The following is a 12,586-nucleotide window of genomic DNA, read 5'->3' as shown; positions in this document are numbered from 1 at the left end:
CGTTAGCCAAAGTCTGCAGATCTGAACAGTGCAGCGAAGTTCCGTGCAGGACACTCCCGGGCTACTGGAAGTGTCTATGGAAGTGTTTGCACTTACTTCTTCTTCTCCTTCTTCTCCTTCTTCTTCTTCTTCTTCTTCTTCTTCTTCTTCTTCTTCTTCTTCTTCTTCTTCTTCTTCTTCTTCTTTTTCTTCTTCTTCTTCTTCTTCTTCTCCTTCTTCTTCTTCTTTTTCTTCTTCTTCTCCTCCTCCTCCTCCTCCTTCTTCTTCCTTTCCTTCTTCTTTGTCTTTTAATTAAAAGAACTGTTTTTATTAAACACAAAATTATACTGTCTTTTTATAGTGACTATTCCATAAAGTTTTACTCTGATGACATAGTCTTTTTTTTTTTTTTTTTTTTTTTTTTACAATTCATTCAATATTTACCCCCATTGAAGCCTCCCAGTCTCATTCTCCCTTCCTTTTCCGTAGTATCCCCTTTTTCTAGTCCACTGAAAGGTGGAGTTCTTCTAAAACCTGAGCCCAGTGGCTCCAGCAGAGACTGATGCATCAACCAAGAACCATGCATGGAGAGTACCTAGACCCTCTGCTCAGATGTGGCCGATTGGCAGCTCAGTCTCCCTGTGGGTCTCTGAGTGAGGGGAGCAGGGGCTGCCTCTGTCATGAACTTGATTGTCTGCTCTTTATTCCCTTGCCCCTGGCAATGCCACCGTGCCAGGCCACTGAGCAAAAGCATCCAGGCAGTCCTGATGAGACGATAAGGTCTCTGTATTTACTTCTTAAAGGGTGTGTTTACTTTCAACAGCAGTTTTACATCATTTTTAATGGCACATTACCCTTTTAAGAGTCCGATTCAAGTTTTGCTTCCTTACTCTTGAAGAATTACTTACAACAGCTTCGGTTTCTGAGGTTCCATCCACAGATCTTTGTGATAATCCACTCCTCTGACACTAGGCATTGTGGTTTGAATGCCAAATGAGTACCTTGGGACATTTGGCAAGGTTGTGAAGTGGAGGCTCATGTGAGAAGTGGGTCACCAGGTGTGAGCCCTGAGGTTTACTCGCCTGGCTGTGCTTCCTGTTCACGCTATGTTTCCTGAGCATGGTTGCAATGTGACAAGCCAGCCTCCTGCTCCTGCCAACATGTCTTTCTACCCCTCCCTTCTTTTTTCTTCTTCACCACGGTGTACTGTACTCCTCTAGAGAAAGTAACTAAGACACCCCGACAGAAACACCTTATCTTTATAAACTGGCATGTACTTTAGAAGTACACCACAATTAAATTGCTTATTCTTAAACCTATACACACCCTACATACATACATGAAGGGTATATAACCCTACTAAAGTGAATAAGTGAAGTAAGATGTGTGAAGACAGGTCACAAAAAGTCACGCACGAGAATGTTGATATTATTATTTGCACTGACATTTAAAACTCAAACATTAGGGGCTTGATTGATGGATCAATGGTTAAGCGTGCTTGCTACTCTTTTTATCTATTTATTTTAAATAATATTTTTTATTGATTCTTTGGGAATTTCACATCATGCACCCTGATCTCACTCATTTCCCAGTCCTTCCATATCTGCCCCTCAACCTGGCGATACCCACTCCCCGCCAAATAAAATAAAAATTTTAAAACAAAAAAACCTCAAAATACCCAAGTCTAATTTGTATTATATATATATATATATATATGTGTGTGTGTGTGTGTGTGTGTGTGTGTGTGTGTGTGTGTGTATGTATATATATCTGCTGGAGCATGGCCAAACCTCAGTGGCCTGCTCCTTAAGTAGAACTGAGTCATCCTTCTCCAGTGTCCTGACCAGAAGCCATCAATTGTGGCTAACTTCACCATCCTTATCACACTTTTTAAGAGTCCTCTTTGATGGCTTCCTGGTTAGGCTGCTACATTCTTTGTGGGAAGGAAGTTGGTGTGGGGTGGGGGTTGCCACAGGAGCTTTCCATGTCCCTCTATCTCAGCTATGCATCTTCAGTCATCAATATCACTGCATATTAGCTGCCTTGCACTTTATAGTCAGCTGGAGCATGAGTCATGGGCTTCCACATGGTTTCTGGTGACAGCTCAGGCCATGAACATGGCCCTCTTTTTCAGCAGACCCATGGATGCGGACAAGGCCCTCAGAAGTGGTCTGTGCCACAGGCTGTATTACCATGGCTTCAGGTGGCAGCCCAGACGACTCAAGTCATTATGGTCCCCAGTGGAGGCACGGCTCACAGACATCAACATGGTTTCAGGCTGCAGTACGGACCACAGTTATCCATGTGGCCTTTGGTGGTAACACAGGCCATGAACATCAACAGAGACCCCAGCTGTAGTGGGACCATGGGCTGAGATATGGGGCAGCAGGGGCTTAGACATCAACATGGACTCAAGTGTCAGTGCAGACCACTTAGACCAGTGCGGCCCTTGGTGGTAGTGTGGCTCATGGACATAAACCTGGCTTTAGGAGGCAGCACAGATCACAGACCTCTGCATGACCTTCGGTGGTAACATGGGCCACTGACACCAACGCAGATCCTGCTGCAGTAGGACCTTAGTCCCAGACATGGCGGTTGGAGGCAGCCTGGATCCAGACATTACCATGGCCTCAGGTGGCAGCACAGGCCGGTCACATCAGCCTTGCTGTCATCTATAGTCCCACTTCTCTCCACATTGAGTCCTGCTTCATTTTTCTATCTTTCCCATCTCTCCATCACACATTTGTTTATGGTGCTCACCACCCATGCCATGAAGTCGGGGTAGCCTTGTGCTTGCTACTCTTGCAGAGGACCTGACCTAATTCTTAGCTCCATGCTGGTGCTAACACAACTATCTGCAACTTCAGCTCCAGGGGACCTGGTGTCCTCCTCTGTCCTCTGAGGGTACCCATACACATGAGACATACTCACACAGATGCAGATACAGACACACACACAGATACACAAACAAAAATGCATACACACACATACTGGTGCAGACACAGGTACACAGACACACAGACACAAATACGCATGCACAGGCACAGACAGACACAGATACACAAACACCTATACATAGACATAGACACAGACATAAGCACAGACATAGACACACAGAGACACAGACACACAAACACATACACAGGCACAGACACACAGACACACACACACAGACACAAACAGACATACACAGACATAGACATGTATAGAAACAGATATAGACACAGACACACACACACAGACACAGACACACAGACGCACACTCAAACAAGAAAGACTCACATCAATAATAATAATATTAATAATAATAATAATAATAAACATAAACTTTAAAACATCCAGCCCTGAACCTCTGGGTGATGTTGGGGCAGATAACTCATTTTATGGAGACTATTGTCACATATGACATTTCCATGCCTAAAACACCCAAATACCTTTTGTTCTTGTTTCAGCCAAATGATACACCTTAAAAAGCATTGCATTATCTGCTTTTGCAGGAAAGAAATGGTTATATATATATATATATATATATATATATGTTTATATATCACACTTGGTGTGAGGCCCTTCGCATAATGTGGAAGAAGACATTGCTCCCTAACACTCTGAGCAACTTATTCCTATTAAAGCCACCAAGGTCTTGTCAAAATTAATTACACTCAGACCAGAATTAATCATCTTATTAATTACATGTTAGGCAAGCCAAGCACTTGTTTATTTTGCTGATTTCTTATTATAAACTGATTATAGACCATTAATGTTCATTATATACCAAATTAGGCTTCACATCTCCTGCAGCATACACTGGAAACAACCAGTGAACACTTTGCGAGGAACAGCTATAAAGGATGTTTGTCACAAAGCTTTGGAAGCATGTAACTATTCAAGAGCTTTTTGCGATGATGTACAACTCAGATGTGAAGAGCTCCCAAGAGTGCTGGGAACTAATTCTTAGAGAAAATTATGAAGTGAGAAAATTATGAAGTGAGAACTGTTTTGGCACTGGGTTTATGGACAGTGAGACTTCTGTGGAACATTTGGAGAGGAAGAGGAAGGTAGTGAGGACAAATGGAAGTGGAAGAAACAGACAGGAGTCTTGGAGGATGGTAGCCAAGGGACAACATAGATCGCCTGGACTGAAAAATAGCCAAGAGTCAAGCTTGAACTAATATGTTCATTTAGAACAGTGGTTCTCAACCTGTGGGTTGTGACCCCTTATGGGGTCAAATGACCCTTTCACAGGTGTTGCCCAAGACCTCCTGCATATTAGACAGTTATATTATTATTCATAACAGTAGCAAAATTACAGTTATAAAGTTGTAATACAGTTATAAAGTAGTATTTTATGGTTGGGGGTCACCACAAAAAAGGGTCGCAGCATTAGGAACGTCGAGAACCACTGATCTAGAACCTAAGCACATTGATAAAGACCCTTGGCCAGCCAAGGGCCACAACACATCTATAAAATGCTTAAAATACGGAGAGCTATGTGTTGATACAGAGTGAGAAGAAAAAAAGAACAAAAAGTTATGTTTTTACTGGTTTATTAGATGTTTGTTCTGTGTTTTGATCTAAATAAAGTTGAAGACAAATAGGTATAATTATTTTTTCATAAAAGGAAAATATAACTTACATATTATTTCTCAGCTAATTCCTTTTGTATTTTAAAACTTTCTGTAATTTCTTTCCTGAACAGTTATTTCAACTGTTGTCCTGAGTTGGGTATTTCAGTTGCTACTTATCTCTGTCTGAAAGTGTAGTAGTAAAACATTAGAAAATGCCTCAATTATTTTCTTTTAAAGACAAAAAAATACTTAAATTCTGTACTCTCAGACTGTCATTAAATAGCCCCATTCTGCATCCAAATTATTAAGCTTATCAATAGTGACCAGGGTGATTCACTTTGCATCAGTTTGTAGTGCTGACTGACGTATAGCTTTCCAATTTGTAGAGTTAAATTGTTTTTGATTACTTGTTTTGGTTGTCATTTTCTCTTCAGTAGGAGAGAGAGATAGCCTAGCAATTAATAACCGCAGTGGCATGCACTAAACACGTGCAAATGCTTACCTTAGACGTGACAGAGCAGAAGGGAGGAGTGCAGAGAGAGCTTCCAAAGAAACAGCTGGCTGGCCTTGAAAGATTACACCTTGCCATTTCAGTTCATTTAGGGTTATAGAACCAATTTCCCAACACGTTTCTTTGAAAAGTAATTCAATGAAAACAAAAATGCAGGAATGCATGTTTGCTGAATAGTATCAAATTAATAAGGACATCATCCTTAAGCATATAAATTCTCCTAATGGCATGATCATTTAGCTTTCACCCTTTCCATGCTTGACTACACAAGTGTCTGGCCTGGCAGAGGGAGACTTAGCAAAGTACTGCTATCATTTGCAAGAAAACTGGGAGTTAGGATCAGTTGAGATTCAAAGCAAAGGGTCAACGTTTTATCGCGGGCATCAAAGGTGGTCATTTTGATAGCCATAGCATCTTCAGGCTTTATTTTACTCCCATCTGTCCTTCTAACTTGAGAACAAGTGCTTTATGGGCTCATAAATTTCCTTCTCGGAAGCCTGTTCCTTGAAAACAGTTGTTAAATATCCTCTTTGAACTTTCCAAGGTACATGGGTGTACCTTCTCACTGCTAAGCTGATGTTGAGATATGAAAGATACTGGCTCAACAGTATGTCCAGTTTTGTTCTGTAGCTCAGAAAAGACTCATAGATCATCGCAATACAATTGCTAAATTTATCAGGCTCCAGCGGCTGGGGACTTGAGGGTTGTTTATCTTGCTTAAGGCCTCTCAAGCTAAGCAGAGGACCTAAATGGTAAACAATGGCTAGCTCTGTGCAGTTTGTCGGACATTTATTTATCTGTTTCCCCTCATTTCTACTTGGTAAACGTTCTTAGACGGACTACACAAGGAAGGAACTACATTTCCCAGAATCCCTTGTTGTGCCCTCCTGGTGGGTCTTGAACAAAGGAAGGCCCTGGTAGAAGATGACTGGGCAATGGACAGGGAGAAGGAGACCTGTCTGTTTCCCCTATTTGCTGTATGTTCTTCATGGATACAGCCCTGTTGGACCTTTTCTTTCCTCTGTGGTGACAGTCACTCTGAGAATTCAGCTACTAGAAGTCTGACTCATGTTTTGGCTCTTGTTTTTGATGTGTGCTAAGACAACTTCCGCCTTGGTTCCAGCCTACTACGGGGAGGGGGGTGCGGGGGGGTAGCTGCTCAGTCCCTTCCTCACCTGTGGAAAATTCCCTTGGTTAGTCTTTTTTTTTTCCTTTGAGTTTGAGTAATGTCAGGCTTTCTGTGAGAGTTACAAAGGCGATGAATATAAATAACACTGGAGGAATCCCTACTTCCAGCTAATCCTGTCGCTTGTCCGGTTTTTAGCTGGGAATCTTAGTGCACATATCATCACAGAGAACGAAAGATTTTTCTGGCTTCTTTTTAGTTACAAGGCCTATGAATATTTTACAAAAAGGTCACTGGGGAGCCATCTAGTGACTTCTGCTCAGGGCAGTGGGAATTGCCACTTGGTTTTGGTTTTTCATCTCAGGAGAAAAACAGACAGTTTATTGCTAAGCGAATTTTTCCCACCCCTGCGTCCACATTTCCACATTTTCATAGGTGAAAATGTACACGAGCTATATCTCCAGGGTGAGGGAGGGATGGATGTGTTTCACTTTCCCTTCATGCCCTTTACCTCAAAGCAGAACAAAACATTTACTTTAACAGGCATTCAAGTTTAGTTTCAAACAGAATGCCCTGTACAGTTAATCAATAGATAAAAACGTTGAAGACATCTCTCCTGCCTGAACATGCCGAAACTCCTCTTTAAAGAATGAGCGGAGTACGTGAGCCAAAAATGCTTTTTGGTTTTGCGGTTTTTATCTGATCTTTGGGAGAGGTTAAAAGCCCAAATATACAATGTGGAAAGTTTGAAACGTCTCTTAATGTGCTCATCATTGTGTGAAGGAGACCAGAAAGAAGAAAGGGATCTATCCCACTTTTCTTAACGAAGCCAAAGAAAGCGATGACCTTGTTAAAATTCATTACATTTATCTATCTTTTAATCATGATTTTGACATACTATATTGTTTTTGTCTGGTGTTTAAAGAAATTCTGTATATTGATTTATAGTAGTGACAAAAGTCGCTTTCAGATTTCTGTAGGGACTGATTAATACCTCAAAAATCCTTTGTTTTTTTGTTTTTTTTTTCTTCCCTCTTTGTTCTTTACTCATTTATATTAGTACCTGCTCTGGAGGTTGGAGACAAAAAGATAAGGTAGCTGAGGGTAAAATTCTAATCAGTCATTTGTGTCACCATTTAGAATGTCTGAGGAAAGGCTAGCTTGGGGAAAGGAAGCTTAACTTACTTAAAAAAAGAAAGTGTAACAACGTAATTATTAATTGGCTTTCCTTTAGTGCTAGAATTCTTTTCCCCCTTATTAGGGAGGATTAAAAAAATGTAACAATCGCTCTATAGATGCCATTTGTTATTCTCATCATTGATACTGTCCTTCAAGTACTCCGTCTGGCAAGGCCAGATGCAGTCATTGTCCCCACCCTCATCGCATGATCAAGCGAGACACCAAAGAAGTGGAGGGTGTCTGACATGTTTGTAACAATGGGAATTCCCTGGTCAGTTACAGCAGCGGAAGGCAGCTTGGAATCCTTCAGGTCTTCCTGAAGACACCTGATAGGCTTGGAAAACACAAAAAGATGGGAAAACTGTCTGTAGGGGTTTGAATAGGTACAGTCCCCATTTACTCACGTGTTTGAATGCTTGGCTCAGGGAGTGGCACTATTAGGAGGTGTGGCCTTCTTGGAGTCGGTGTGGCTTTGTTGGAGGATGTGTGTCACTGTGGGGCTGTGATGTCTCCCAGGCTCAAGGGTTTTCCAGACACAGTCTTCTTCTTCTGCAGATCAAGACGTAGCGCTCTCAGCAACTTCCCCAGCACCGTGTCAGCCTGCACGATGCCATGCTTCCTGTCATTACAATAATGGTCTAAACCTCTGCAACTGTAAGCCAGCCCCAACTAAATGTTGTTCTTTCTAAGAGTTGCTTTGGTCATGGTGTCTCTTCACAGCAATGGGAACCCTAACTAAGACACTGTCCTATTTTTGATTAAGTTTGTTCTTGCAAATACAGTAATGAATTTTCCCCCATGACAGCTTATAATTAGGTATCTCATAGTTAAGGTAAGCGTAAGATTATTCGCTAAAAATAGTCTGTATTCAATGTTGCAGCCTGAAATATCTCACTGAGTTAGTAAACCCTTGCAAGAGCTGTGTCCTAGTGTAGGTATATGAAGATTATGATTGTGTTTTGGACAAAAGCTTGGGAGTTTCTCTTTATTTCTTAATAATTTGTTCACTCTTCAAGTCATCATGGGGCCTCCTATGTGAAGGTCAAGTGCATGCTACTGAGTCAGAAATAAATATGGTAGTGCCTGCCTGAAAGAACAGGTGATCAGTATGAAGCCCAGGACTGGACCACGCAAGATTACATTTTACAGCTCAATTTAAATGGTGCACAATTTAAAACTTATAAAGGAGACACAGCTGGCTACCTGAGATCCTTTACCCATCTCCCTCTCATTTAGCTTGCTCCAAAGTCCTGAGCCTGCTTTGCATGGACTGCCTAGATTATGTGTTTTTTTTTTTTTCCCCACCAGTGATCTTTCAGCAGAGACCACAGATACCTGCGCTCCTCTTTTCAGCACCCTCAATTTCAGAGCTTTGGGGTGCACAGAACCTAGGGCATCGAACCTTCTAGCACCATGAAAGCTACCCAGGAAGGATGATGCCTAATTTCCCCACATATGTGTTGTCTTCAATGTGCTGTCTTACCATCATGCTTAGAAGGTAACCAAGAGCATTGGCAATAGCCTGTAACACTTGTGACTGTCCATGGGACCACATTGGCCAACAATTTGAAAAAAGGTAACCCACAACTGATACTGCCTGTGCCTAGGAAAGGCATGGTCTTCCTTAAATGGAAATGTCACTTAAACTCCTTTTATATATTTCTATATTTCAGGAAACTTCTACAGTAGGTTTCTCTAGACTATTTTCAAAGGTCTGTAGCCTTGGCTGTCTCTTCCTCTACTCACTCCTCTAGCCTGCCTGTTAATTCTGCACCCCATTTAAATCTTCCTGCTCCTTATTCTCCTTTTCCCCTTCACAGCATCTGTGTCCTATGGTTTTTGAAATCTTTAAAACTTCTTTTTCTCTTATACATTACATTCTGACTACAGTTTCCCCTCCCTCTTCTCCTCCAAGTCCCCCCTACCCCTGTACACTTCTACTTTCCCTTCAGGAAGAGCACTTGCCTTGAAATGTTATCTGCCACCACTGTTTGGGACCCAGCTGTTTTGGTTACTTGAGGAAATAGTTTCCCACAGCCCCAAATGTGACTACTTTCTCTCTCTTTTATACTAAATAACACAAAGAAAAGAGACTAGGGGACCTAATGTATATATTTTTAAATAGGGGACTTTAGGATGTATATACTTTGTAGCTCCTGGAAAAGACTGTAAATGTTGAAGTTATCAAGTAGCAAATGCAAGATGGAAAAGGAAAATGACTAGAAGTGAAATGCTCTTAGGGTTTATTTAACAGGATGCTAAGGTTTTATTTAGAAGCACATTAAGAGGTTTGCATAGGAAGAAAGAATTAGCTTGTTTTTCCTTTCGCCACTTACTAAATGTGCCCCTGAATTACAACCAACCAGAGCTGTGTCATTCTTGGAATGGAACCTACTTGCCCCAATGAGCTGGCCCCAAAAGGTGGTTGCAAGCCATGCTTTACTGTTTTCCATACAACCTTCCAAGCATTGTGAGATCAAGCGTAAAGATCCCACAGAATCGATGAGTGAGTGTGCATTTGTTTCTTCTAGGAGTTTAGAAAGAAAACAAAACTCCCAGGTGCCAGTCATTTTGGAAAAGGCTATTTGCAGCACAGTACATTTTATGGCCCTTTTTGTAGGACTGTGAATTAATATGTGTGCATAGCCTAAGGACAAAATATCCCAGTACGTGGAAAAGTCTTTTAAAGCCTTATACATCTATCATTGTTTTCAAATGTTTAATGGTAATTTGAGTTCACTGTGGAATTAAATGGATCTGTGACAGAAATTCAAGTTAATTTATTCAGCAAGTAATGACATGTTTTAAGGGGATTCAAAGTGAGCAAAATAATGGCACACGAACAAACTTTTAATGATCAGTCTGGAAATGAATGTATGAGAAGTTGGCAAGATGGAGGGGGTGGGAAATGAAGGCGGTATTCAGGGTTCACACCCAGAAACACCCCATACATGGCACTGAAACAATCTCAGGAGTTCCATGGACTCTGTGAAAGTGAGTCATGTTAAAATCAACAACAGAGAAACAATTTGAGAAATGACTTTAAAAGCAGCCATTGGAGAAGAAAGCTAACAGACTGATCACTTAATAAAACCAGAGGTAACTGAAGCTAATACTTTATACAGATTTCTTCTAAGAAGAATTGTTTAAAAATCTGGTGTGACTCTGCTTAAAAGATTTAGCTGCATCATTCATTGCTCAGAAATGCTTTGGTAAAAAGAATGCACATTTTCCAAAGTGATTGGAATTGTCAAATTATACTTAAGTGTCAAGCAGCAGGCTATGTGCTTGTCATAAATCAAAATTTCCTTGGCTTTTCTGCCACTCTTTGGTCCTCAGGATTTGTACACAAAGGGATAACAAAAAGCTAGTTGAAGGCAGATAATCCGGAACATCACAATTTTGTTAAAAGTGGGTGAAGACTGGAGTCTGCATTTTCCATGAGATTCAGCTATCGGTGAACTGTAGCCCTCATCTTGATAGACATATTTAGTGTGAACTCTGAGTTAACACCTAATTTTTGGAGTGGTTGGTTGGATGCTCATCTGCTGTTTTTCTCTTTGGCATAAAATCTTATCAGCCCCTTATGTCTTGTAGCACAGATCAGGTTAGAAAATAGTTCCTGGTGGTAGAAAACCCTCTGTAAGTCATCTTTAAAATAACAAGGTTGGATGAACCTCTGTCTAGACTCCCATGTTGTTTTAATACTTTAAATGCACATCAGATGTTTGGCAAACATTTCTCGAAAATCATGACTTACATGTGGGATAGTGTGGATGCAATGAGTTTGGGAAAAGTGGACATTGACCTTTGGACCATTAAATCAGTTAAGGAGTTCTAATAAGGTTCCTATGTGACTTTTAATTTCAGGTGTCATCCAGGAAGCTAGAATGACAAATAGACATCCAAATTCTATGCTTTAATGAAAAGATTTATCTTGTTTACTTTTATCAAAATGTGTTAAAAAATGTGTAAGCTACTGCGCACACATCGTCAGAAACGTTATGGCTGACATTCAGTACAGAGCATAGGCTGCTCTTCCAAAGGTCTTGAGTTCAATTCCCATCAACCACATGGTGGCTCACAACCATGTATAATGAGATCTGGTGCCCTCTTCTGGCATGCAGGCATACATTCAGGCAGAATGTTGTATACATAATAAATAACTCTTAAAAAAGAAGTAACGATTTAAAAAGGCGGGCTGGCTGGAGAGATGCCTCACAGGTTAAGGGCAATGTTTGCTATTACAGAGGACCCAGGTTCAAATCCCAGCACCCATATGGCAGCTCACAACTATCTGTAACTCCATGATCTGACACCCTCACATAGACATACATGCAGACAAAACACCAATGCACATAAAATAAAGGTAAATAAAATTTAAAAAGTGACCCCTAAAAACTATGCTTAGAACAATAATTTGATAAATCTGCTGCCATAAAATAATCAGAACTGATGCTATCTATGTATGTTAAAAATACACTATCTTCGAAGGCTCCCATTTGACTACGTTAGATATAAACTGTGGTGGATGCCACTCAAAATGACATTAAATTTTTTGTCTGTATGAGGCGAGGACCATGAGAAAATGTTTAGAAAATGGAGTAAGGGACAGAGGCTGATGGGAATGCTATATTTGTTTTGTACAGTGGGAGTTGAGTGGAAACATGACATGGGTGAGAAACGAGTTACATAAAGAGTTAAGAGTTCCGTGTAGCAAGATGGCTGGCCACATTAGCCAAGATAAGCACCGCATGAGGTTTCAAATCCAGGCTTTTCCATGAACAGCTAAATTCTCTTCTCTACTCAGCCTTTCTGAGACCCCAATCCTGCCCCTGCCACCCATGAACTAAAGGACAATTAGGAATTTAATCTGTAGTAAACACAATTACACGTCATTTTGTTTTAGGGTGAATGGGGAGTGGCTAGTCCGCTCTTTTTGACTGGGTCGCAAATGTAAGAACACACACCACATGTTCTGCGCCTTTTCTGATATCAGTTTCCTATCTCTGCCTTGCATGCCCTGGCAGTGAATGTAGGTTAGATCCCTGGCAAGGGAACCCAACAAGGGAACCCAAAGGCTGTGTGTGCAAAATCATTTTCAATGTGAGGCTTTTAATGGGAAATGTCTCCTTGTCAAGGTACATGATGGTTAGTAGGATTTGTTATTTCCATTTGCAACCTTACACACTCATTTACACATGCAGAAGCTTCCTAAAAGTCAGA

This window comes from Meriones unguiculatus, chromosome 20 (genome assembly GCF_030254825.1).
Source record: "Meriones unguiculatus strain TT.TT164.6M chromosome 20, Bangor_MerUng_6.1, whole genome shotgun sequence".
NCBI classification, from domain to species: Eukaryota; Metazoa; Chordata; class Mammalia; order Rodentia; family Muridae; genus Meriones; species Meriones unguiculatus.
Note: the sequence above shows the minus strand (reverse complement) of the source record.